The sequence below is a fragment of the Copadichromis virginalis genome, linkage group LG3 (assembly GCF_057382275.1).
Source record: "Copadichromis virginalis isolate Kocher_CV1m ecotype Utaka linkage group LG3, C_Virginalis_male_GT1.1, whole genome shotgun sequence".
Lineage (NCBI taxonomy): Eukaryota > Metazoa > Chordata > Actinopteri > Cichliformes > Cichlidae > Copadichromis > Copadichromis virginalis.
The window spans coordinates 38,119,727-38,143,954 of NC_140620.1; the positions used below are offsets into that span (position 1 = coordinate 38,119,727).

General features: G+C 47.5%; 1 long non-coding RNA gene across 1 annotated transcript; it reads right to left on the reverse strand.

The window, feature by feature from the left end:
- Positions 1-7,137: 7,137 nt before the first annotated feature.
- On the reverse strand, positions 7,138-7,699 carry LOC146714567 (uncharacterized). Its single transcript, XR_014919306.1, has 3 exons — positions 7,611-7,699; positions 7,393-7,529; positions 7,138-7,312 (listed from the first exon to the last, which is right to left on the reverse strand). It is a non-coding gene; the product is annotated as an uncharacterized LOC146714567 (long non-coding RNA).
- Positions 7,700-24,228: the final 16,529 nt, after the last annotated feature.

Below are 24,228 nucleotides of genomic sequence, written 5' to 3' on the forward strand. Positions count from 1 at the left end.
AGGGTGTACAACCTCACTCCTGGCGTCATTGCCCACCTCTCAATTTTAAATACACTTAGACATTGAGGAGGCTATGCGCTTATCTGCTGCTCTCTGGCAGGTAGCTCCATGCCCTCCTGGGTTTTAAAGGCACCTTAGAACACACATGCATCAACACTACATATGAGTGGGCGGAGGGAGGTTTGGAGTCTTCACCATCCCCGTTCTCTGCTGCTTGTTGGGGTGGGGGGACTGGGAGGAGGAGTTGGCCGTCCGATTGGGGTCTGGAATGTGGGGCCTCCCTGCTGCTGCAGAGTCGGGGCAGTCTGCTTCTCTCCACCCCAGGGATGAGGGTAACACTACCTGGGTCTGGGTGCTGATAGGTACGTAGCATAAACCTATTCGCTGGAACGTTCAAGACAATTCTACTACACAGCAAAAAGCATTGAACACCAAGCAGAGCTCTTTATGTTTCTCCTGCACGAGGAAGACCCAACTGGACAAACGCCGTTCCTTCGCTTGACCCCAGTCGCTCTTGTCTGCTCCCTCATAACACTGCTCTTTTATTGAGGTTACATGAATATGCATAGGCTCATTAACATTGGTACACATGTGAACAAAGAGTACCGTCTGTGTGTGTGTGTGTGTGTGTGTGTAGGCGTGTGGGGTCAGAATGTGACCCCATAAACGACTTCCCTAAACCTGCTGGTCTGAAAGTCCAGCAGTTAATCTAAACAAAAGGCACTTAGACTAAAACAGATATACGTGTTTGCTATACCATATATCAGCAAGAGAAGGTACGAGACCTCTCATGACCCTAGGGTGTGAGTGTGTATGCCAGAACACTCTGGAATGCACACAAAGTCTTTGCAGACTAGTAAGGATCACACATCCTATCACTACACAATCGATTATACACCTCTAAGCATATATGGTTAAATATTTCTAAGCATAAATGACAATCAACAATATAACGCTGACATTTCCGCCCTGTTTGACATTTATGCTAAAAAAGTTCCCAGTTATAAACACCTCATTTCTGACAGGTTCACTGCAAAGATTTTTATACTCAGCATCTGTTAATCACCCTAAATTACTGTAGGAGTACACAGTTGACAAGTGTATTAGCAGTCATCGTATTCCTCAGTGATCTCATTCAATGGTAAACTGCATCCTACGAGCAAACAAATGAATTGTTTATAGTCAAAATAAGAAATTAACATTTTCAAAATCATCCCAGCTCAGCGGTGATCACACATCTTCTCTGCAGAGTTTTTTGAGTTCAGCAGGGCGTCATAAATGTCTCTTCCAGTTGTTTCCATCACTGTCCATAGGACCAGAGTCCAACTGTATGTAGAATAGGCATTCAAACATACCAGTTGGTTTTGTTGTTTGTCAACATGGCTCTCAGCTATCTTCAAAGCTGCAGGCCTCATCAGCACTCTTGTTTTATGGCCTCTATCAACCCCCCTCACCTCACTTCAGGCCTTCGTCCTGCGAGGGGGGGTACTTATAACTCCTCTACTGTCCATTCATCTCTGCAGAAAAACCCCTTTGTGGAAAGGGTATTGGATCCAGTTGTCTTACTGCTGTTATGATCCCACCTGTTGAGTCACTTCAGCAGTCTTGTAGAAGTGGTCATGGTGCAAATGACAACAACAATGACACATAGGAAGACCCTGCTCAGAGTGTCATTGTATGCATAGCTCAGTGACACAGCATTAGGTGATGTTCATAGGAAACTGCTGCCGTCACCACCATAGCTTCTGGTTCCTGTGCTTTTCACAGAATCACGATGCCATCCTTGGGCTCCCTCTGTGCTGTCGATGGAGCTTGGCATGCTCCCCTCATCCTTCAGATGCCCGTCTGTTGTCCACAATCTCCTCTGTTGGCCTCTGGAAAGCCCCCTTGGCACAGCTCTCATCCCAACGCAGCTTCATGGTCCTTGCTGTGGCTCCAAAGTCTGATCTCATGATGACCAGCAGGGCCCCAACCAGCACAGCCTTTGACCTCAACCTTTGACCTCAACTACTGCCTGGGCTGTCAGCTATGCCTGGAATGGTTCTTGCTTCTCCCTGGGCCTCTGATGATTTCTCAGGAGATTCCAACCTTTGGGGTAATTTCTCCCAGTAATTCTCTGGCTGCTGCACCTGTATTTCCTTGCTAGGAGGAAAAACTTCTATTTGGAAAGCATGTCAACCATCATCAAGCCACATTTCTCTTTAGTTCAGTGAACTTCACTTATTGGCCATCAAAGCCTCATCTGAACATGGATGCACCACTTGTATAGGTTTAATACCTGTAAATGAACTGTTAATCCCACAAATCACTGCAAAAATCATATAAGACATAGAAAAATAGTTTCATGTTAATTCTGGACCCCTCCTCTTGACGCATGGACACTCCCATGAGTCAACTCAGCAGAACTAGATTCCTGTCTTAAAGAAAAAGGTTAGCTAGGTAATTTCCCAAGCAACATCAGGGCGTCTCCTCCTCTGGAGCAGCACCACTCTGGACCTATAACCCTGCAATAAAAGATTTTAGTGTGTTTTGCATATTAAGTTTGCTTAACACCCGGCTCCGCCAGGAGCCTGCATACAAGTAATATTACTCATAAGAGTAATAAAGTATTCAGCATCAAAGACAAGTATCATGTGTAGGTTTTCTCAAATCAGTAAACCATAATTATTGCCACAATTTGCCCCAGACATGGATCATCCCATGTGGTTAGTCAACATTACTGTAATCGGTGACTTTCCTTAAGCAAAGTCACTCCACTCATTTATCACTATGAGCTCAATAGTGGCCAGCTAATGAGCCCCATATTAAACTATTCCATAACACTGCACCTCTTATTTGTTTTCCCATGTTACTTGTCTGTCTCTGCTGAATCCTCTACATGCACTCTTAGAAAAAACAACCATTAGAAAAACACATGAAGCATCCTGGAGGTCAGTCCTGGAGCAACAGATTCCAGCGGTGCTGTATAAAGGCCATAAAGTTAGCCATCAGTAGCTGTGAAAAGGAGCGACACTGGTTTCAACACAGTATGCGTCTCACATGTTATACTCATAGTCAAAGTAATCTTCAACATTTTCCCAAACACACAGTGTAACAGCATCACCAACATATAGCCCATAAACATAGTTTCCTTCACACATAAACCCAGAAACCCAAAGCTCACGCAACCTCGGATGTTGCTGCCATCTTTCTGCTCCTATAACAAAAGACACACATAGATTCATCCACCCTTTTGTCATGCCTAGGTGGAGGTGCAATCTTACATACTGGTGTCAAATCAATCAAGTCGGTCAACTCTTGTCAGCTTTCACCAGCCCAGTCAGTTCCCCATTTTTTATTTCACTCATTATTCATTCATTCATTCCTTCTTTGCTGATAGTGGAACCTATCGTCGCATTTCGTTTCCACCCTCAGCAAAATTATGTAATTTCAAAAAGAAAGAAGAACTTTAGATTGGATTACCTCGCTGAATCCTTTTTGGGCAGGGACTCATCTTCTAATTGTCCCAAATAAGTGACTTTCTCCAGAGCCCATTGTAATTTTAGAGAAACTCCCTTGCAACAGTTTTCCCGACGACACGCCGTATAGCGCTTTCGTTCTAATCGTGCAGATCTGCTCAACAACAGAGTTTATCAAACAAAATTTTCAGTGCACTATGAAAGTATCAACATAAAAAGGCTTTGTTAAGTCATGACACAAGCTCCTCATCTCAGGAGGGTAAATCATACCAAACCTAATTGGCAGGCTCAACTTTGCAACAAAAGAAAAATCATCAGCTAGATTAACTCCAAACCATCCATCAGTCGCACAACACTCAACATAACCCTAATATCTTATTAGATACGGGTTTAATCCCCAGGTCTGTGCTTTTCACTCATTTAGGCCACAGACCCATTTTATCCAGTTTTCCTTTTTTCCCTTCATCATAAAACATGTCATGTTGTCATGCACTTCACAAAACAAGTTTGTTCTGACGTATTCAGAGGTGTGCATCTGGGTGCAGGATTCACCCGCATATCAAAACCAGGAAACACAGTTTTGTTTTGTTTTTTAGATTCTCCACTCTAACAAACTCCAATACATCCCATTTACTTATGTTAGCATTCAATCACCTTTCCTTAATCTAATAACGATCAGCTAATTTGCATATCAGCTATTAACCCACCAAGTTGACAGGACAACAGAAATGCATGTTCAAAATATTATCACAAAAGAGAATTTTCTTCAAACAGTAAATTACTTGTGCTGCATCAATCAAGCAGAAAGCATCTCCCAATTTACTATATTAACAACTAAATTTATTGTCTGATCACTGGTTGGTCAAACCAGAATCTTTTTTTTTTCCCCCCCATAAACGTTAAACTGTTGTCCTGCAACCTAGAGAGTTAATTGTCAGCATTGGATAAATTCAGCATTTGATAACAAGTGTCTGCTAAATTGACACTATTTTAACACTGATGAGAGATAACAAGCTGATTTTCATTGCATGTGTGTTTGTGTTATTAGGCAGGTTTAATCAATGTCTGAGGAGCTGCATATCCAGCAGGGCATGTTCTTAAAGCTGCCTTTCCCTTACATTTCTTTGCTATAATTTGATCATTTTTAACTAATTTGCTATGAGTTCACTGGTCTTTGCATCACACTAAGTGACTTGGACAAGATGATAAACAGACTCACACTCTCAAGATGCTGTCTAATCTTCATGAGCTCTCTTGTATTTGTAAGTGTTAGTAGTGTTAATACAGGTTTTCTTTGTGTGTGTGATTTTGTATATGTTTCTCTTTCCAGTGTTTCAGACTCCTTCACAATTTTCCCACTTAAGCAGTCAGTTTTCTTTTTCCCAGGTTTACTAACCCAAATTTTGATTTCCCACATTAAACAACAGCCTTCCTCTGTGTTCTCACCTAGTCTTCTCACTCTGTTGTCCTCTCCCACTTCAACAGTCCAATAGCCGGCAGTTCTCCTTCAGCTTCGTCCTGTGTTCCACTGTCTCTTCTTGCCATTTTACTCCAAATGTGGCAAATGTCAAACTCCAACAGTCTCCTCAAAAGTCCTCTTCACAGGCACAGTGAAGTTGCAGTTTGTTGGAAACACAGTGCCATTCATCCAATCAGTCAGGATGATGGGTTTTCTCTTCTTCTCTGATGCTGTTTGTCCACACCGCTGCTGCTTAATGGGTGTCTCTGCTCAGGACTCTGCTGCTGTCTCTTTAACTGTCATGTTATTGCTCTTTGGAACTGCATTCCTTGTCTTCAGGGAGGAGTGAGAGCTCGCTGAGGGACATATGGAGCTGTAAATAAGTCAGCCAGAAACTTGGACTGAACGTTTCCAATGATGTTAACCTATAACTTTCTTCCGACCGCTGCATGTGGAAAATTGATCCAGGTCTGCTTTTCATCTGAAAGTGACAAACTAAGACATTTTCATTATTATCACCACTGCTTAAACAACACACATCTCTCTCTCTCTCTCTCTCTGTTTTTTGAACTCTCCTTTCTTAAAAGCAGAAAATTAGATTGTAGTTGTTCTTGGGTGAGAAACACAAAACCTTTTTCCTATTATTGTTTTTCATCTACAATGTAAATTTTGTTTCTTTTTTTCCACTACGATAGCTGGTGACCTGCAGAATCACCCCTCTCACAATTGGAGACAATTACTTTTACACATAAGTATGATCACAAGTTTATTTAGTTCTTTTTGAACCCAACAAAACAAATAAGCAAAAACATGATGCTGATGCTATGAACACTCTACACACATGAGTCAAGATGCAGGAAAACTGCTGCACACCTGAGTTGTGAGGAAGAAACTGAACTTAAGGATAGCTGCATACTTGAGTTATAATATCTCTATTCCTCCCTCTGATGAGTTCTCAGCCAGCTCCTGCTCTGATAATGTGTAGCTTACTCATCAGCTCAGAAGAGACCGCAACGCAACCTCACACAGTGGTTGCCTGCTTTGCCGCACACAGTGGCAAAGACTTACACTTAAACTTTCATATTCAATTCAGCTTCCCCGTCTTGTAGTTTTAGCTGTTGTATACAGGGTTCAGCATATTAGTTGTTTTTATAGGTGTGTTCTATATCTCAACAATGGCTCATAATAGGATGACAGTTTTTCAAACAGGTCAAGTGCCTCTATGCACTTCATTGGTTTAGCTATTTTCCTTGTTTACTGCATCTCATATGACATTGTACTGAATACGAGCAACCCTAAGTTTAATGCAGATTACTTTTAACAATTGGTTAAATTAATGGTCTGGAGCACAGGCTGTTGTTGATCAGGGCCATCTAAACATGTGTGTGTATACTAGTCATTTATTACAGTTGGGGCTCCTCAGGTTTGCGATTAGGACACTCTCTAGCATAGTGACCCCTTTCTGTACATTCACAGCATTTATCCTTTCTTCTGTCGCGTTTCCACCTGGGTCTCCGAGGGCCTTCACGTCTTTTATTCCTGCCCCTATTTTGCCCTCTTCCAGCCTGTCCCTGGAAAAAGATCTCATCTACTAAGGAAGCAGCGACTGCAGAGCTTTGTGACTTCTTCTGTGTTTCTTTAATTCCTTCCTGCGCACGGCAGGTGCTGTTAATGCATTCGACAGACCCGTCAGAGTTTTGATTAACATTTTGTTTCCTAATAAAATCAGCAATGGGTGGGTGAAAGCCATTCATCAGATGATGAAAAGGGGGGGGAAAAAACAAAACGCTTGGACACTGCTAGCACGGGCGCCTACAGAAACGCAAAGCAGGAGATGAAGCACAGCTGAATATGTTTCCAAACCAACTTCATTCTAAGACTAGAAAATATGGTGAAGCATATCTTCCCTTTGGCTTCACCTGCACAAGTGCCAAGGTAGGTCTTCCCTGCAGAATTGCTTTTCCCTTCGTCGGGAGCAGCGCTGGGCTGTTTAAATCATGGACAAACAGTATCCCACATTCGTGATTTTTAGTTCACAAACACTTCTTGTAATGACTAACTACTCCTGACATTTTGGAGATATACATACTATACTATACTTTATACAGGAAAGTTGCAGTGGGATACAAATAATATCAGGCTGATCCTGCCACGATTTGTTCCCCCGGTTCAAATCACGGACAAACAGTATCCCATAGCTGTTTGTCATGAACCGAAGTTCCGAGCGCAGGCAGGACCCAGTAGCAGAACACACACACTAGGGTAGGAGCGAATAAAGAAAGTAATTTTTATTGCAACTAAAGGTGTCCCGTGAGGGTAGCCAGAAAAACAACGGATGAAACCAGACGAAACCGAGGGACCGCACAGGGAACGCCGAGAGCGGGGCTGTGAGAGGCTGTAAAACAAAAAGAGAGACAGATTACTGGGGTGCGGAAAAAAGGCAGCATACGAGGGAAGGTGGAGTGTGCGTCTCACGGTGATAGCCGGGCCGAGTGAACCAGAGGGGGGTGGAGCTCCAAAAGGGGTCGAGACGGCGAAGCTGAATGTGAACCAAATCTCAGGCGGACAGGTGGACAGGCAGGTGGCTCGAAAAAAACACGCCGAGTTGTGATCTGGGTACACAGGGAAAAAAAACAGTGTTAGGTCCGATGGAGAGTTTGTCATACGAGTTCTTTTCCGCAGGCGTACGTTACCGCTGAGAGGCGACTACGGACTGGCGTGGAGCAGCAGGTAGGGCAGGATTAAATAGTCCACCTGGTGATCGCCTGGGATGGGATGCAGGTGTGGGATTAGCAGCCATGCTCGTGGGCGTGGACATCCCAGCAGCACCCCGGATGCCGGGCCGCGGACCATGACAGTACCCCCCCCTCAAGGGTCGCCCCCAGGCGACCGGCCGGGACCCCGCCTGCGGAGAGAAGCACGGAAAGCAGAGATGAGACGAGGGTCCAGAATGAAGGAGCGCGGGACCCAGAGGCGGTCCTCGGGGCCGTACCCCTCCCAATCCACAAGATACTGCCAGCCGCGCCCGCGCCGGCGCGCATCCAGGATCCGCCGGACCGCATAGGCCGGATGGCCGCCGATGAGCCGGGCGGGAGGAGGGGGCTCGGAAGGAGGGCACAGGGGGCTGAGGCAGACCGGCTTAAGTTGAGATACATGGAACGTGGGATGCACACGCCGAGAGGCCGGAAGCCGGAGCCTGACTGCCACCGGGTTGATGACTCGGTCCACTTCGTACGGCCCGATGAAACGGGGAGCCAGTTTGCGGGACGTGCCCCGGAGCGGGATGTTCCCAGCAGCCAACCAAACCTTCTGTCCCGGCTGGTAGTCAGGGGCTGGGGCGCGGCGACGATCGGCGTAGTGCGCCTGTCGTTCCTTTGCGCGCAGGAGGGCGCGGCGAGCGCAGCGCCACACACGTTGGCAGCGCCGGAGGTGATGAGGGGCCGACGGGACGGAGAGGGACAGGTCCTCTTCCGGGAAGAGCGGAGGCTGATACCCGAGGGACGCTTCGAAAGGAGAGAAGCCGGTGGAGGACGAGGTGTGAGTATTGTGGGCGTACTCCACCCAGGGCAGGTAAGTAACCCAGGAGGAGGGGTTTTGACTGGCTACGCACCTCAGCATAGTCTCCAGCTCCTGATTAAGGCGTTCAGTTTGCCCATTGGATTGCGGGTGGAAACCGGAACTCAAACTGACCTTGGCGCCGAGAATGGAGCAGAAGGTCCTCCACACTTGTGAGGTGAACTGGGGACCGCGATCGGAGACAATGTCCAGGGGAATTCCGTGGAGCCTGAAGACTTCCGTGACTAACGCTTGGGCAGTCTCAGCAGCCGAGGGCAGCTTGGCTAGCGGTACGAAGTGGGCGGCCTTAGAAAACCGATCCACAACGGTGAGGATGACACATTTTCCAGAAGAGGTGGGGAGACCGGTAACAAAGTCGAGCGAGATGTGAGACCAGGGCCGGTGGGGAGTAGTGAGTGGGTGGAGCTGGCCCATGGGATGTTTCGTGGATGATTTATTACGAGCGCAGACGGCACAGGCAGACACGTAGTCCCTCACGTCCCGTAGTAGCGATTTCCACCAGAAGTGTCTGCTGAGGAGGCGCGCCGTTCTGCTCACGCCCGGGTGGCACGCGAATCGTGCTGTGTGGATCCAGTGGATGACTGCTCCCCGGGCGGCGGCGGGAACGAAGCGCCGTCCCGGCGGTCCAGTCCCTGGGTCAGGGTCCCCCGGGAGCGCTTGGCGAATGGTCTCCTCAATCTCCCAGGTGAGAGCACCCACCACGCAGGAGGCAGGCAGGATGGTGGCGGGGGGGCGCCTCGCTGTCGGGGGAATACAGACGGGAGAGCGCATCGGGTTTGATGTTTCGTGACCCGGGACGATAGGAGAGTGTGAAGTTGAAGCGGGCGAAGAATAGGGACCAGCGAGCTTGACGGGGATTTAACCTCTTGGCGGTTCTAAGGTACAGTAGATTTTTATGATCCGTCCATATAACGAAGGGCTGTTCGGTCCCCTCCAGCCAGTGACGCCATTCCTCCAATGCGAGTTTTACCGCTAGGAGTTCCCTGTCGCCGATGTCGTAATTCCTCTCTGCGGGGGTGAGTCGGCGTGAGAAAAAGGCGCACGGCCGGAGTTTGTTCAGGGGCCCAGACCGCTGGGAAAGAACCGCCCCGACTCCCGCATCAGATGCGTCGACCTCAACAACAAACTGTTTAGAAGAGTCAGGATGGGTCAGAATGGGTGTGGACGTGAATAATCGCTTCAATTTAGCGAAGGCTGCGTGGGCCTCAGGGGACCATGTGAAAGACACCTTGGGTGAGGTGAGTTGGGTGAGAGGCGCGGCCACCTGGCTGTAGTTTCGAATGAAACGGCGATAAAAATTCGCAAACCCCAAGAAGCTCTGAAGCTTCTTTCGTGTCTCCGGAACCGGCCATTCCAATATTGCTTTGATCTTCACCGGGTCGGTCTTCACCTGCCCACCCGTATCCCCGGACTCACCGGTGGGCCGGGTCGTTTGGGCGGACCGGGCAAACAGCGATGCGGTGACCGGGCCTCCCACAGTACAGACATTCTCCAGCCCGAAATCGGCGTTCCCTCTCCTCCGGAGAAAGCCGAGAGCGTCCGATCTGCATGGGTTCAGGCGGGGGCGGCGACGGAGAGCGCGCACACGCAGCTGGGGGCGGGGGCGGAGAAACGCGAAACCCGGGGCGCAATACGGAGCCCATAGGCTTAGACCGCCGCTCGGCATCCCTCTCCCGCAAGCGTCTGTCAATCCTACGGGAGAGGGAGGCCAATTCATCAAAGGATCTGGTCTCCTCGTGAAAAGCTAGTTGGTCCTTCATCTGGTCATTTAACGACCGTAAAAAAACCCCACGAAGAGCCGAATCGGGCCAACCCACGGCGACCGCTCGAGTACGGAATTCAACTAGGTACTCCGCAATACTGTGCCGCCCCTGATGGAGCCCCAGCAACTTCTGCGCGGCATCGTCCTCCGATACCGGAGGGGAAAACGTAGCCTGGAACTCCTCCAGGAAGTCATCGTAATCGCAATCACGAATGGGGTGAGAATTTAAGTAGGCTTCAGCCCATGCTAGAGCACGCCCCCGTAACAATCCCACGAAGTGGGAGATCTTAGCAGTATCCGTGGGGAACGCGTGAGGCGTGCGACTGAAAAACAAGGAGCACTGGAAAAGGAACCCCCCACACAGGTCCAGCTCCCCGTGGAAGGGTTCCAGCGGCGGAGGCGACACGCCGCGGTGCACGGGGTCGGACGGCCTAGTTTGTAATTTATTCTGAGTGTCACTGAGCTCTTGACAACGGTCTTGGAGAGACTGGAGCTGCTGATCGTGGCGACCGAGGATAGCGCCCTGTTTATTAATAGCGGAGCGGAGTGGATCTGCTGGGTCCATACTGGCCAGTCCGTACTGTCATGAACCGAAGTTCCGAGCGCAGGCAGGACCCAGTAGCAGAACACACACACTAGGGTAGGAGCGAATAAAGAAAGTAATTTTTATTGCAACTAAAGGTGTCCCGTGAGGGTAGCCAGAAAAACAACGGATGAAACCAGACGAAACCGAGGGACCGCACAGGGAACGCCGAGAGCGGGGCTGTGAGAGGCTGTAAAACAAAAAGAGAGACAGATTACTGGGGTGCGGAAAAAAGGCAGCATACGAGGGAAGGTGGAGTGTGCGTCTCACGGTGATAGCCGGGCCGAGTGAACCAGAGGGGGGTGGAGCTCCAAAAGGGGTCGAGACGGCGAAGCTGAATGTGAACCAAATCTCAGGCGGACAGGTGGACAGGCAGGTGGCTCGAAAAAAACACGCCGAGTTGTGATCTGGGTACACAGGGAAAAAAAACAGTGTTAGGTCCGATGGAGAGTTTGTCATACGAGTTCTTTTCCGCAGGCGTACGTTACTGCTGAGAGGCGACTACGGACTGGCGTGGAGCAGCAGGTAGGGCAGGATTAAATAGTCCACCTGGTGATCGCCTGGGATGGGATGCAGGTGTGGGGTTAGCAGCCACGCTCGTGGGCGTGGACATCCCAGCAGCACCCCGGACGCCGGGCCGCGGACCATGACAGCTGTTTATGTTTTTGAACCCATTTTGCACAGAGAGGCATTTTTTGAAAAATGTATTGATAGCAATGTTGAAAATTATTACACAGGAAAAAAACAACTACATGTAAAATAATCACATCGTGACGCCTCTGCCTTTGTAAATGGAGGGACAGTAACTGCGTGTAAGCGTGTAAAAACTGCAGATAGTCAGATTAACAGTATTTTGTCTCTATCTGCCATTCTGCAATCCATCTTAGTGATGGGTCGTTCGCGAACGAAATGGCTCTTAGAGCCGACTCTTTGAAGTGAACGACGCGAGCCGGCTCCTTATTGGGAGCCGTGAGTTTTTTTTTCTTTCTCTCACCCTCTCTCTCGCCCTTTTTTCCGCTAAACTCCGCACGCGCGGCCTGTACTTTGCGCTGGGGGGAGGGGTATGGGCTCAAAATGTGGTCATAAATATTTTGTACTTGTAAAAAAGATTTGTGTGTGTGTAAAAAAGATTTGTATGTGTAAAAAGAATTTGTGTGTGCGTATAAAAGATTTGTGTGTGCGAAAAAAAGATTTGTATGTGTAAAAAGAATTTGTGTGTGCGTAAAAAAGATTTGTATGTGTAAAAAAGATTTGTGTGTGGACTTAAAAAAAAAAACCCCTGCAAGTTACAACTACGAATTTTGACCCTATTTTTCTTCCTTTCATCTGATTGGTCAATGGGGGCGGGCAGTGTTTTGGAAATGACAGTCTTCATTACAAAGCTTTCTTCGTTATGAATTAGCATACATGTTTTTATTGAACATTTGAAGAACCAGCAAAAAAAACAGAAACTCTTGTAGAGGACATAAAGTCAGAGATAGAAAAGACAAGGAGCAGGTGCATCTAGTACAGGTAGAGCTGCTGCAAAAACCCACAGAGCCCAGCAGCCAGCGCAACAAATTCTGGATCCTTTGCTTTTAGTTAGCAGTTAGCATTAGCAGCACATCCTGCGTCCGATGTGAAAGGACTTTTATGCTGCGCACTGTGACTCAGAGCAATGGTCCTGGGTCAGCCCTGACTTTGTGTTAAACTAATCCTAAAGTAAAAATGGTATTTCTAACCACTGACATAGAGCTGGGCGATATATCGAGTTTTTAAAACATATCGATATATTTTTATACGAGATATAAGATGTGACAATATCCTTTATATCGATATAGTCTATGTTACGTTATAATTATAGTTGTGGAGCCGCAAGTTTGCCTCTCTTTCGTCCACTTTTGTCTCTACGCAACGTTACTCCGCCTCGCCTTCACTGAAGACAACTCCCCCTCCTCCCCCATCGCTTCACATGCAGGCAGCGACAAGACGGACACGGCAAATCTCCGTTAACGAGTTACTGCGCATCGCCCCATGCGTGGGGCTGGACGGCGTCAACGTGCTAACGAGCTAAACATGCTAACGAGCTAACAGCGCTAACCCTAAAATCCTTTCATTCTCTCAAAAGTTGATAGCGCGCCTTATGTATGAATTCTGGTTGTGCTTGATGGCCGCGAACTGATTTTATGTGGTACACGGCGCTCAGCAATCTGTCAAAAATGTTTGAGTACGACTTTGGTAAGCTACGGAGCTGCACCGCTTGATAGATTGTCGGCGCATTACGGCTACCGAGGAGCTTCGCGGAGTGATATGTACTGTGCATCAACGTAATATTACCGTATTGTGTGTGTATAAGGACCATAAATGGCACCTGTAAGAGACGTGGTTATGAAGCGGATTTCAAACTCCAGGCTATCAGTCACACAGTAAAACTTGGGAACAGAGCAGCTGTGAAATCTGTCTGTCTTTGTTATTACGCTCAGCGTCTTTTAGTTTACATTTTGACTGCACAATTGTGAGCTCTTTGTTTAGCACAAAAACAACCTTGTTTTCTTTTATTTATGGAGCATTATTATTTAATGAATGCTCATAATTTAATTTTGAGTAATTTTTCATGTACATCTGTGCTGTATGTTAATAAAAGTGCCTGTGTGACATCTGGGACACAGCTTTGACTAAGAACTCTCGAGATATATATCTTATATCGCCATCCAGCTAAAAAATATCGAGATATGAATTTTGGGTCATATCGCCCAGCCCTACACTGACATACCACAACTTTATCCTTTCAACAGCTACTGAAAGTTAGGGGACCTAGCTGCTATCGGATATTTATATAGAGATCCTCCAGCTTCAAACTGTATCACCCTTCAAGGAGCTGCAGTTCAAAAAAGCGCCCCTCCGACAGCCAAACCCATCTGTTCTCTGATTGGATTGTTACATTTGTGATTGACATGACATTGACCAATCAGATGAAAGGAAGAAAAATAGGGTCAAAATTCGCACTTGTAACTTGCAGGGTTTTTTTTTCTAAGTCCACACACAAATCTTTTTTACGCACACACAAATCTTTTTTACACATACAAATCTTTTTTACGCACACACAAATTCTTTTTACACATACAAATCTTTTTTACGCACACACAAATTCTTTTTACACATACAAATCTTTTTTACACACACACAAATCTTTTTTACACATACAAATCTTTTTTACAAGTACAAAATATTTATGACCACATTTTGAGCCCATAGAGGGGCGTTAGTTACACTCGCAATTGCACAGGAACAGAGCCAGAGAGAAAAAGAGCCAGGGACAACAACGTCACATTAGAAAGGTGTAGTAATCATCCACTATTTTCAGTTGCAGATGATAAAGGATTCAGAAATCATGCAGGCCCATATGACAGAGAATGTGCAGCTTCTTTTTGTTTTAATATTTTAATTTATATTTAATTGTGTTGTGGTTTGCAGTGTTTTGTGTTGTTTCACGTTAAATTTGTTTAAAAGGAAAAAGCTGAAAATTTAAATAGTTAAAAGTTTAAAATGTAAATAGTTGTTTGCTCCAGCGCCCCCCGCGACCCTGAAAAGGGTAAGCGGAAGCGAATGGATGGATGGATGGATTGATGAATAAATATGAGTGCTTGTCTATAAATACACAAACAATACACACATGCTTTCAATTGTGTAATTTAAGTGATCTGGGAAGCTCTGTTTTGGAAGTTCAGTTAACGCTAGAAATGTTTTGGAGTTTGTACGTGCTTTTTGGAGTTTGTATATGCTTTAGAGTTTGTACGTGCTTTGTCTCTAGGGGCCATATATAAACATATATAAATAAAACCACTTTTTTAACATTAGTAATTCCTTTTCTGCATAATTTTATATTATTGTTAATGATAAATTAATTAAAGCAACAAAACAACCTGAAGAGCCGGTTCGGAGCCGAAAGAGCCGGCTCTTTTTAGTGAGCCGAGCCGAAAGAGCCGGTTCTCTAAAAATAGACGGAAATCCCATCACTAACCCATCTCATGTAAACAATAATGTGGCGCACAGCGCGACGTGAAAAAAGGCACATACCTTTCACGTTGCCTGACGAACTCTGTATTCCTCGTCCACACGAAAATGTAAAAAAGGAGTTTTAAAAAAATCTCAGTTTTCGGTGATTCGAAACGCCATTTACGTGTGGACGAAACAGCTGCGTTTTAGGTGTGGACATAGCGTAAATTAGTAGTTTATTTTCTTACTACCTGTAATTTATTGCAGATTACTTGTATTTGCTTAATTGTTTACTAAAAGTTTGAGGTGTGAAATAAACCGCAATGGAGCAAAATATGGGTGTGTGTGGTTGCAGGATGTGTGCGTGCGCGCGCGTGCACGCAGGGGGCACGAACATTTTTCTTGTAAAACAAAGGGGGGCCCAGCAAAAAAAGTTTGGGAACCACTGGCTTAACTGCTGCTGATGTGGGCTGGCCTTCTCTGCACGCTCTCCAAGGCTGCTGTGTTTTCTGAAAACTTCTAACATTTGACATTTTCCAGCGACCGCTTTACCCTCAAAATCACAGTTTTTATGAGAATACAAATACCCCGCACTGCTGGGAGTGAATTCTTGCATGAATGTGTCGTTGTTTTGTTGCTTTAATTAATTTGTTATTAAGAATAATATAAAATTATGCACAAAAGGAATTACTAATATAAAAAAAAAGTGGTTTTATTTATATATGTTTAAATATAAATATATGCGGTGGCCCCTAGAGACAAAACACGTACAAACTCCAAAACACATTTCTAGCATAAACTGAACTTCCAAAACAGAGCTACCTAGATCACTTAAATTACACAATTGAAAGCATGAAAGCATATGTGTATTGTTTGTGTATTTATACACAAGCATTCATATATACAGGGAGTGCAGAATTATTAGGCAAATGAGTATTTTGTCCACATCATCCTCTTCATGCATGTTGTCTTACTCCAAGCTGTATAGGCTCGGAAGCCTACTACCAGTTAACCCTTTAAGGCCTACCATAGAACCAAGTTCGCCAGAGCTTATAGTATATTTTTACATGCTGTGGAGCCATTTTTTGGAGCATTTCAAGTTGCTATACATCAATACAACCATTATAGCCCAAATTTTAATAATATGTCTGCATTAAGTGCATAGTAATTACATAAATTGCAAAAAAGTGCAATAAACTACAAAAAAAATTGAAAATCGTTTTTGATTTTTTAACATATATTTCTAGTTAGAGAAATTTAAGAGGCTTATCCCTCAAAACTGTAAATACAAAAAAGTTGCACAAACTAGTTTCCCACCAAAGGAAATTTATTTTAAGTGTCTTCATAGTTTTATTTTTTTCATACACTGCAGGAAAAACGAAAAAATATATTATAGTGCAAATTTGCAAAATAGCATATGCATCAAAATAAACTATTTCCAGCAGTGCCATATGAGTCCTCAGCATCCCAGAAAGGACACAGAAAGTCATAAAGTCAAACATAACTTTTAAAAACCCAATAATAGGCTCATAATGCCACGATGGTAAAAAACAACTACATTTCCGCAAAATGACGTCACTTCCGGTTTCGGTCATGTGATAGTTCACGCTGATGGACGTAGGAAGTGTTATGAACAGCTGATCGGATCGGCATAGCGTGTTTCTGGAATATTATTTTTTTGTTGCTGCAAGTGCTTTTTATGCAGTTTTTGCAAAGCTATATGTGGAAGGAAACTGTGACCTAGGACAAGCTGATGGCATAAGATGTAAGTACAACTCCTCCGGTTTCATATGCAAAAAAAATTATTGTGCTAGCTTATGTGGTTGCAGAGCTACCGGGATTTAAAAATAGTTATGCAAAATGGAGCGTGTCCGCTCCGACCGGCTCTAAAGGGTTAAGCATATTAGGTGATGTGCATCTCTGTAATGAGAAGGGGTGTGGTCTAATAACATCAACACCCTATATCAGGTGTGCATAATTATTAGGCAACGTCCTTTCCTTTGGCAAAATGGGTCAAAAGAAGGACTTGACAGGCTCAGAAAAGTCAAAAATAGTGAGATATCTTGCAGAGGGATGCAGCAGTCTCAAAATTGCAAAGCTTCTGAAGCGTGATCATCGAACAATCAAGCGTTTCATTCAAAATAGTCAACAGGGTCGCAAGAAGCGTGTGGAAAAACCAAGGCGCAAAATAACTGCCCATGAACTGAGAAAAGTCAAGCGTGCAGCTGCCAAGATGCCACTTGCCACCAGTTTGGCCATATTTCAGAGCTGCAACATCACTGGAGTGCCCAAAAGCACAAGGTGTGCAATACTCAGAGACATGGCCAAGGTAAGAAAGGCTGAAAGACGACCACCACTGAACAAGACACACAAGCTGAAACGTCAAGACTGGGCCAAGAAATATCTCAAGACTGGTTTTTCTAAGGTTTTATGGACTGATGAAATGAGAGTGAGTCTTGATGGGCCAGATGGATGGGCCCGTGGCTGGATTGGTAAAGCGCAGAGAGCTCCAGTCCGACTCAGACGCCAGCAAGGTGGAGGTGGAGTACTGGTTTGGACTGGTATCATCAAAGATGAGCTTGTGGGGCCTTTTCGGGTTGAGGATGGAGTCAAGCTCAACTCCCAGTCCTACTGCCAGTTTCTGGAAGACACCTTCAAGCAGTGGTACAGGAAGAAATCTGCATCCTTCAAGAAAAACATGATTTTCATGCAGGACAATGCTCCATCACACGCGTCCAAGTACTCCACAGCGTGGCTGGCAAGAAAGGGTATAAAAGAAGAAAAACTAATGACATGGCCTCCTTGTTCACCTGATCTGAACCCCATTGAGAACCTGTGGTCCATCATCAAATGTGAGATTTACAAGGAGGGAAAACAGTACACCTCTCTGAACAGTGTCTGGGATGCTGTGGTTGCTGCTGCATGCAATGTTGATGGTGAACAGATCAAAACACTGACAGAATCCATGGATGGCAGGCTTTTGAGTGTCCTTGCAAAGGAAGGTGGCTATATTGGTCGCTGATTTGTTTTTGTTTTGTTTTTGAATGTCAGAAATGTATATTTGTGAATGTGGAGATGTTATATTGGTTTCACTGGTAAAAATAAATAATTGAAATGGGTATATATTTGTTTTTTGTTAAGTTGCCTAATAATTATGCACAGTAATAGTCACCTGCACACACAGATATCCCCCTAAAATAGCTAAAACTAAAAACAAACTAAAAACTACTTCCAAAAACATTCAGCTTTGATATTAATGAGTTTTTTGGGGTCATTGAGAACATGGTTGTTGTTCAATAATAAAATTATTCCTCAAAACTACAACTTGCCTAATAATTCTGCACTCCCTGTATAGTCAAATAAAAATTTTTTAAAAAAGTTCATTTACCTGTTATTACCACACACCAAATCTGGTCGTTGGTACTTGCTGGCTTGTGTAGCCACTAGGTAACAAAAGTTCAACACTGCCCCTAGCATCCTGGAGCACTTCTGTTGTCTTTTGTACGTGGTTTGAGTTTTTATGTGCTTCGGAGTTTTTATGTGTTTTGGAGTTTTTACGTGTTTTGTATGTGCTTTGGAGTTTGTACGTGCTTCAGGTTTTGTACGTGCTTCAGGGTTCGTACGTGATTTGAAGTTTGTACGTGCTTTGCCTGTAGGGGCCACCGTAAATATACTTTTATTTATTCACTCCACATAAAATGTAATAAATAAATCATATAATACAAAAATCAACTATTCACATTTCAACTTTTAACTATTTAAATTTTCAGCTTTTTCCTTTTACAAATTGAAAGTGAAACAACACAAAACACTGCAAACCACAACACAATTAAATATAAATTATAATATGAAAAGAAAAAGAACATGCATATTCTCTGTCATATTGACCAGCATGACTAACTTTCTGAATCCTTTAGAATCAGAATCAGAATCAGAATGGGTTTATTGCCAGATGTTGAGGTTTACAACATTAGGAAATTGCTGCGGTGCTTCAGTGCAAACAATAAGAATTAAAGTGCTATGTAGAAAGAAAGATATGTGCATGAGATATACATGTGATATATACATGAGAATAAGAATTATGAGTGCTACGTAGAAAGATATATACATGAGTGCAGGTGGTGATCAGTGCCAGACATGAAATGATGCAGTGACACAGCGTAGGGTCATGTGTTAGTGGCGGGGACAGTCATGTGGTTATTGTTCATGTGTCCAACAGCAGAGGGGAAGAAACTGTTCTTGTGGCGAGAGGTTCTGGTGCGAATGGACCGGAGCCTCCTGCCTGAGGGGAGCAGGTCAAACAGACTGTGTCCAGGGTGAGAAGGGTCAGCTGAGATCCGAGCTGCACGCCGCAGTGTCCTGGAGGTGTACAGGTCCTGCAGAGATGGGAGTCTGCAGCCAATCACCTTCTCAGCAGAGCGCACAACACGCTGCAGTCTCTGTTTGTCCCTGATAGTGGCTCCAGCGTACCACACGGTGATGGAGGAGGTGAGGATGGACTCGATGATTGCAGTGTAGAATTGCATCATCGTCCGTGTTGGCAGGTTGAATTTCTTCAGCTGCCTCAGGAAGTACATCCTCTGCTGGGCTTTCTTGATGACGGAGGTGATGGTGGGCTCCCACTTCAGGTCCTGGGTGATGGTGGTACCCAGGAAGCGGAATGAGTCCACAGAGGTGATGGGGGTGTCAGTCAGGATGATGGGGGGGAGTGGGGCTGTGTGCTTCCTGAAGTCCACAATAATCTCCACTGTCTTCTGGGCATTCAGCACCAGGTTGTTGTGGCTGCACCAGGACACCAGACGTTCAACCTCCCTCCTGTAGGCAGACTCATCCCCGTCAGAGATGAGCCCAATGACGGTGGTGTCATCTGCGAACTTGATTAGCTTGACAGACTGGTGGGTGGAGGTGCAGCAGTTGGTGTACAGGGAGAAGAGCAGAGGAGAAAGAACACAGCCCTGAGGGGAGCCGGTGCTGATGGTCCGGGAGTCCGAGACATTCTTCCCCAGCCTCACGTGCTGCTTCCTGTCTGTCAGGAAGTCAGTGATCCACCGGCAGATGGGATCAGGCACATTCATCTGGGAAAGCTTGCCTCGGAGATGGTCTGGAAGGATGGTGTTGAAGGCAGAGCTGAAGTCCACAAACAGGATCCTGGCGTAGGTTCCTGGGGAGTCCAGATGCTGCAGGATGAAGTGTAGGGCCATGTTGATGGCGTCGTCTACAGACCTGTTGGCTCTATATGCAAACTGCAGGGGGTCCAGGAGGGGGGCCGTGAGGGTCTTGAGATGGGAGAGAACTAGGCGCTCAAATCATCTGCAACTGAAAATAGTTGTGGATGATTACTATACCTTTCTAATGTGATGTTGTTGTCCCTGGCTCTCTTTGGCTACGTTCACACTGCAGGTCTTAATGCTCAATTCCAATTTTTTGATCAAATCCGATTTTTTTTGTCTGCTTGTTCACACTACAAATAAAATGCGACAGCAAACGCGCTCTAGTGTGAACCCTCAAAGCAGCCCACATGCGCAAAAGAAGATGTCACACACAACGCGCTCTGTTTAGACCCAGAGCAAACAATATTGTTTGACTGATGGTCCTTAATATAAAGACTTCGGACTTCACGTTTCCCAATTTTTGCTTTAACCCTGATGCACCCGCCAGGGGGAGAGCGGCGGGGTCGGGGGATGCGGGTCCCCCGCGGAGGGAGGGAGGAGGTTGGGGTCGCGAGATCCCCCCGATGGGATGGGGATGGGATGGGATGGGATGGCGGGCTCGGGGGATGCGGGTCCCCCGCGGAGGGAGGGAGGGAGGGAGGAGGTTGGGGTCGCGAGATCCCCCCCGATGGGATGGGGATGGGATGGGATGGGATGGCGGGCTCGGGGGATGCGGGTCCCCCGCCGAGGGAGGGAGGGAGGGAGGAGGTTGGGGTCGCGAGATCCCCCACCCCCCCGAGGGGATGGGATGGGGATGGGATGGGATTGGAGAGAGAGAGAGAGAGAGAGAGAGAGATAAAGTCTTGTAAAAAGGTGGTCGAGAAACACCCCGGCGAAAGCAGAAGAAGACGAAGAAGAAGAAGAAGAAGATAATGTCACGCACTAGACCGTGGGAGCCAAAGAGCACTAAGGTCGGTACAGGCAGATCGCAATCGCCAGCGGTGTCCTCCTCCTCCTCCTCCTCCTCCCGCTCACCATCACCGTCGCCATCGCCATCGCATTTGGCGTACGCTGCGTGGTCGGCTCCGGTGGCTCCGTTGTTGCGACCGGCCACGTTTCGCTATCGAGGGCTAGGGGTCGAGGAAGACCAAGAGCAGCGGCAGCAGCAGCAGCAGCAGCAGCAGCAGCTACAGGAGAACTTGGAGGAGGACGAGAGCAAGGAAGAGGAGCAAGAGGCCGAGGGGGACGACAACGACGACCCGACGGCCCGAACGCTCGCAGACGAGGAGGAGGAGAGCCACTCGGAGGATCAGGAGGACGAAAACGATGGGGTATGTAGTTGCGAGGAAGATGATCGCGGTTACGAAATGGCGTCGCAACTCTGCCAGGACGGCGGCTCGCAAGGCGAGTCGAACCGCCGAGAGGGAGAGGAAGAAGAAGCAGGCACCGACCCACCGGGGCGGGGGACTCGGGAGATTTGGCAAGAGGACGACGCCGGCCGCGCTGCAGGTGGCGTTCATGATCCTGGGCGCGATCGCGGCCGCGGCGCTGTCGGTGAAACTCGCGACGCTGATGTAGCCGACGATTACGACTACGACGATGACGAAGAAGACAAAGACTATGAAGAAGAAGAAGAAGAAGAAGAGGAAGAAGAAGAAGAAGAAGAAGAAGACGTCCTCGCCGATGATGATGATGATGATGATGATGAAGAAGAAAAAGAAGAAGACAAAGACTATGAAGAAGAAGAAAAAGAAGAAGAAGAAGAAGAAGAAGACAAAGACAAAGACTATGAAGAAGAAGAAGAAGAAAAAGAAGACATCCTCGCCAATGATGATGAAGAAGAAGAAGAAGAAGAAGACGTCCTCGCTGATGATTATAACGATGACGATGAAGAAGACAAAGACTATGAAGAAGAAGAAGAAGAAGAAGAAGAAGAAGAAGAAGAATTAGAATTAGAAGAAGAAGACGACGACCTCGACCCGCCGGGACGAGGCCCCACCGAAGAGGCCGTGGCGGCGGCGCGAGACGAGGCCTCCGCGTTCATGGCCTACTTCCCGCCGGAGATAGAGGACTCGGTGATCGCCATGACCAACCTGGAAGCGGGCAGGCGCAGGCCCGCCATCGACGGATGGAAGCCCATGGGCCGCGTCGAGTTCCGAGCCTACCTGGGGCTGCTCGTGCTCGCCAGCTTGTACAGGTCCCGGGGAGAGGCCTGCGAGAGCCTGTGGGACGCCAAGAGCGGCAGGTCCGTGTTCAGAGCCACGATGCCGCTCAAGACCTTTCGAGCCTACTCGAGCGCGCTGCGCTTCGACGACAGGGAGACCAGAAGGGCCGGGCGAGGCGAAGGCGAGGGCGAGGGCGGCGGCGAGGGCGATAGCTGCTACGACAAACTGGCCCCCATCAGAGCCGTGTGGGACGAGTGGTGCGCGAGGTTGCCCGCCATGTACCGCCCGGGACCGGAGGTCACCGTCGACGAGAGACTGGTGCCGTTCAGAGGTACGTACGTACTATGTGGTGTGTGTGTGTGTGTGTGTGTGTGTGACTGGGGGAAGAGAGGAGGAATAGGAGCGGGAATGACGAAAACGGGCTAGCTCGCTCTGTTGCATACTCGTGTTGGGTTCCGCGTTTGTGCTGCTTTCGCATGACTCTTTATGTCTATGAAGCTATGAAGCTATGAAGTCTATGACTCTTTATGTCTTTATGTCTATGAAGCTATGAAGCTATGAAGTCTATGACTCTTTATGTCTTTGTATCTATGAAGCGCCTTGAGGCGACTTTTGTTGTGATTTGGCGCTATATAAATAAAATTGAATTGAATTGAATTGAATGTCTTCTCCTTGCGTTTCTGCCCCAATCTCCCCCACACTTTCCCACATCTCTCTCTCTCTCTCTCTCTCTCTCTCTCTCTCTCTCTCTCTCTCTCTCTCTCTCTCCATCCATCAGGACGGTGTCCGTTCAGACAGTACATGCCCAGCAAGCCGGCCAGGTACGGGATCAAGATATGGGTGGCATGCGACGCGCGTTCCAGCTACGCGTGGAAGATGCAAGTCTACACCAGCAAGCCCGACAAGCGCGGCCCTCCCGAAAAGCACCTGGCCACTCGAGTGGTCGTGGACCTCACCGAGGGACTGACTCCGGGACGCAACGTCACGTGCGACAACTTTTTCACCTCGCGCGAGCTCGCCGATAGGCTCTATCGCGAGAGAGGCCACACCGTGCTGGGCACTCTGCGGTCGAACAGACCCGAGATCCCCAGAGAGCTGCGCTGCGTCAAGGGCAGGGCCGTGGGCTCCGTCGAATCCGTGGTACTCGGCGGCTCCGCGGGACGAGGGGGAGGAAGAGGACGAGAAGGAGGAGGAGGAGGAGGAGGAGGGCCCGACACGATCATCCTCTCCTACGTGGCCAAGAAGAACAAGAACGTGCTGCTCCTCACCACAGCTCCTCGTTACCACCATCGCTCCGGCCCCGAGCCCCGGCCTAGCCACCGCATCAGCAACAGCAGCAACAGCAGCGGCAGCAGCAACAGAAGCGGCGCGAAACCGCCCTTGGTGCTGCATTACAACCGCACCAAGGGAGGAGTGGACAACCTGGACAAGGTCGTGAGCACGTACAGCTGCAGGAGAAAGACCCGCAGGTGGCCCGTGGCCCTTTTCCACAACATGGTCGACGTGGCGGCCTACAACGCGTTCGTGCTGTGGAGGGAAATTCACCCCGACTGGATGCCGGGCAAGCTCAACAGACGACGGCTCTTCCTCGAGCGACTGGGCAAAGCGCTAGCGCGCCCCATGCTCGAAGCCAGGGCGGCTTTAGCGCGAGGACCGGGAGGAGGAGGAGGAGGAGGAGGAGGAGGAGGAGGAGGAAGAGGAGGCAGAGTCGCGGCCCGAGGCGCTACCGCCGAGGCAGCCTCTAACAACGCTACGCCACGCGACTCCTCTCCGGTCAAGAGGCGAAGGTGCCGCGTGTGTCCCAGGAGCAAAGACGTCAAGACCAAGATCCTGTGCCGCGAGTGCCGAGCGCACGTGTGTACAAACTGCGCCGTCACGTACTGTCCCAACTGCGCCGCTTCTTCTTCTTCTTCCCGCGACGCCGCTCCCCGGACGCCACCGACGCCGTGATAACACAAGCGCCCCAACGGTGGTCCCCTAGCGACCCACCCCACCCCACCCTATCATCATCATCATCATCATCATCATCATCACACAATATATGCCCCCGGGGGGGGTCCTAGTTACCCCAAACCTATCATCATCATCATCATCACATAT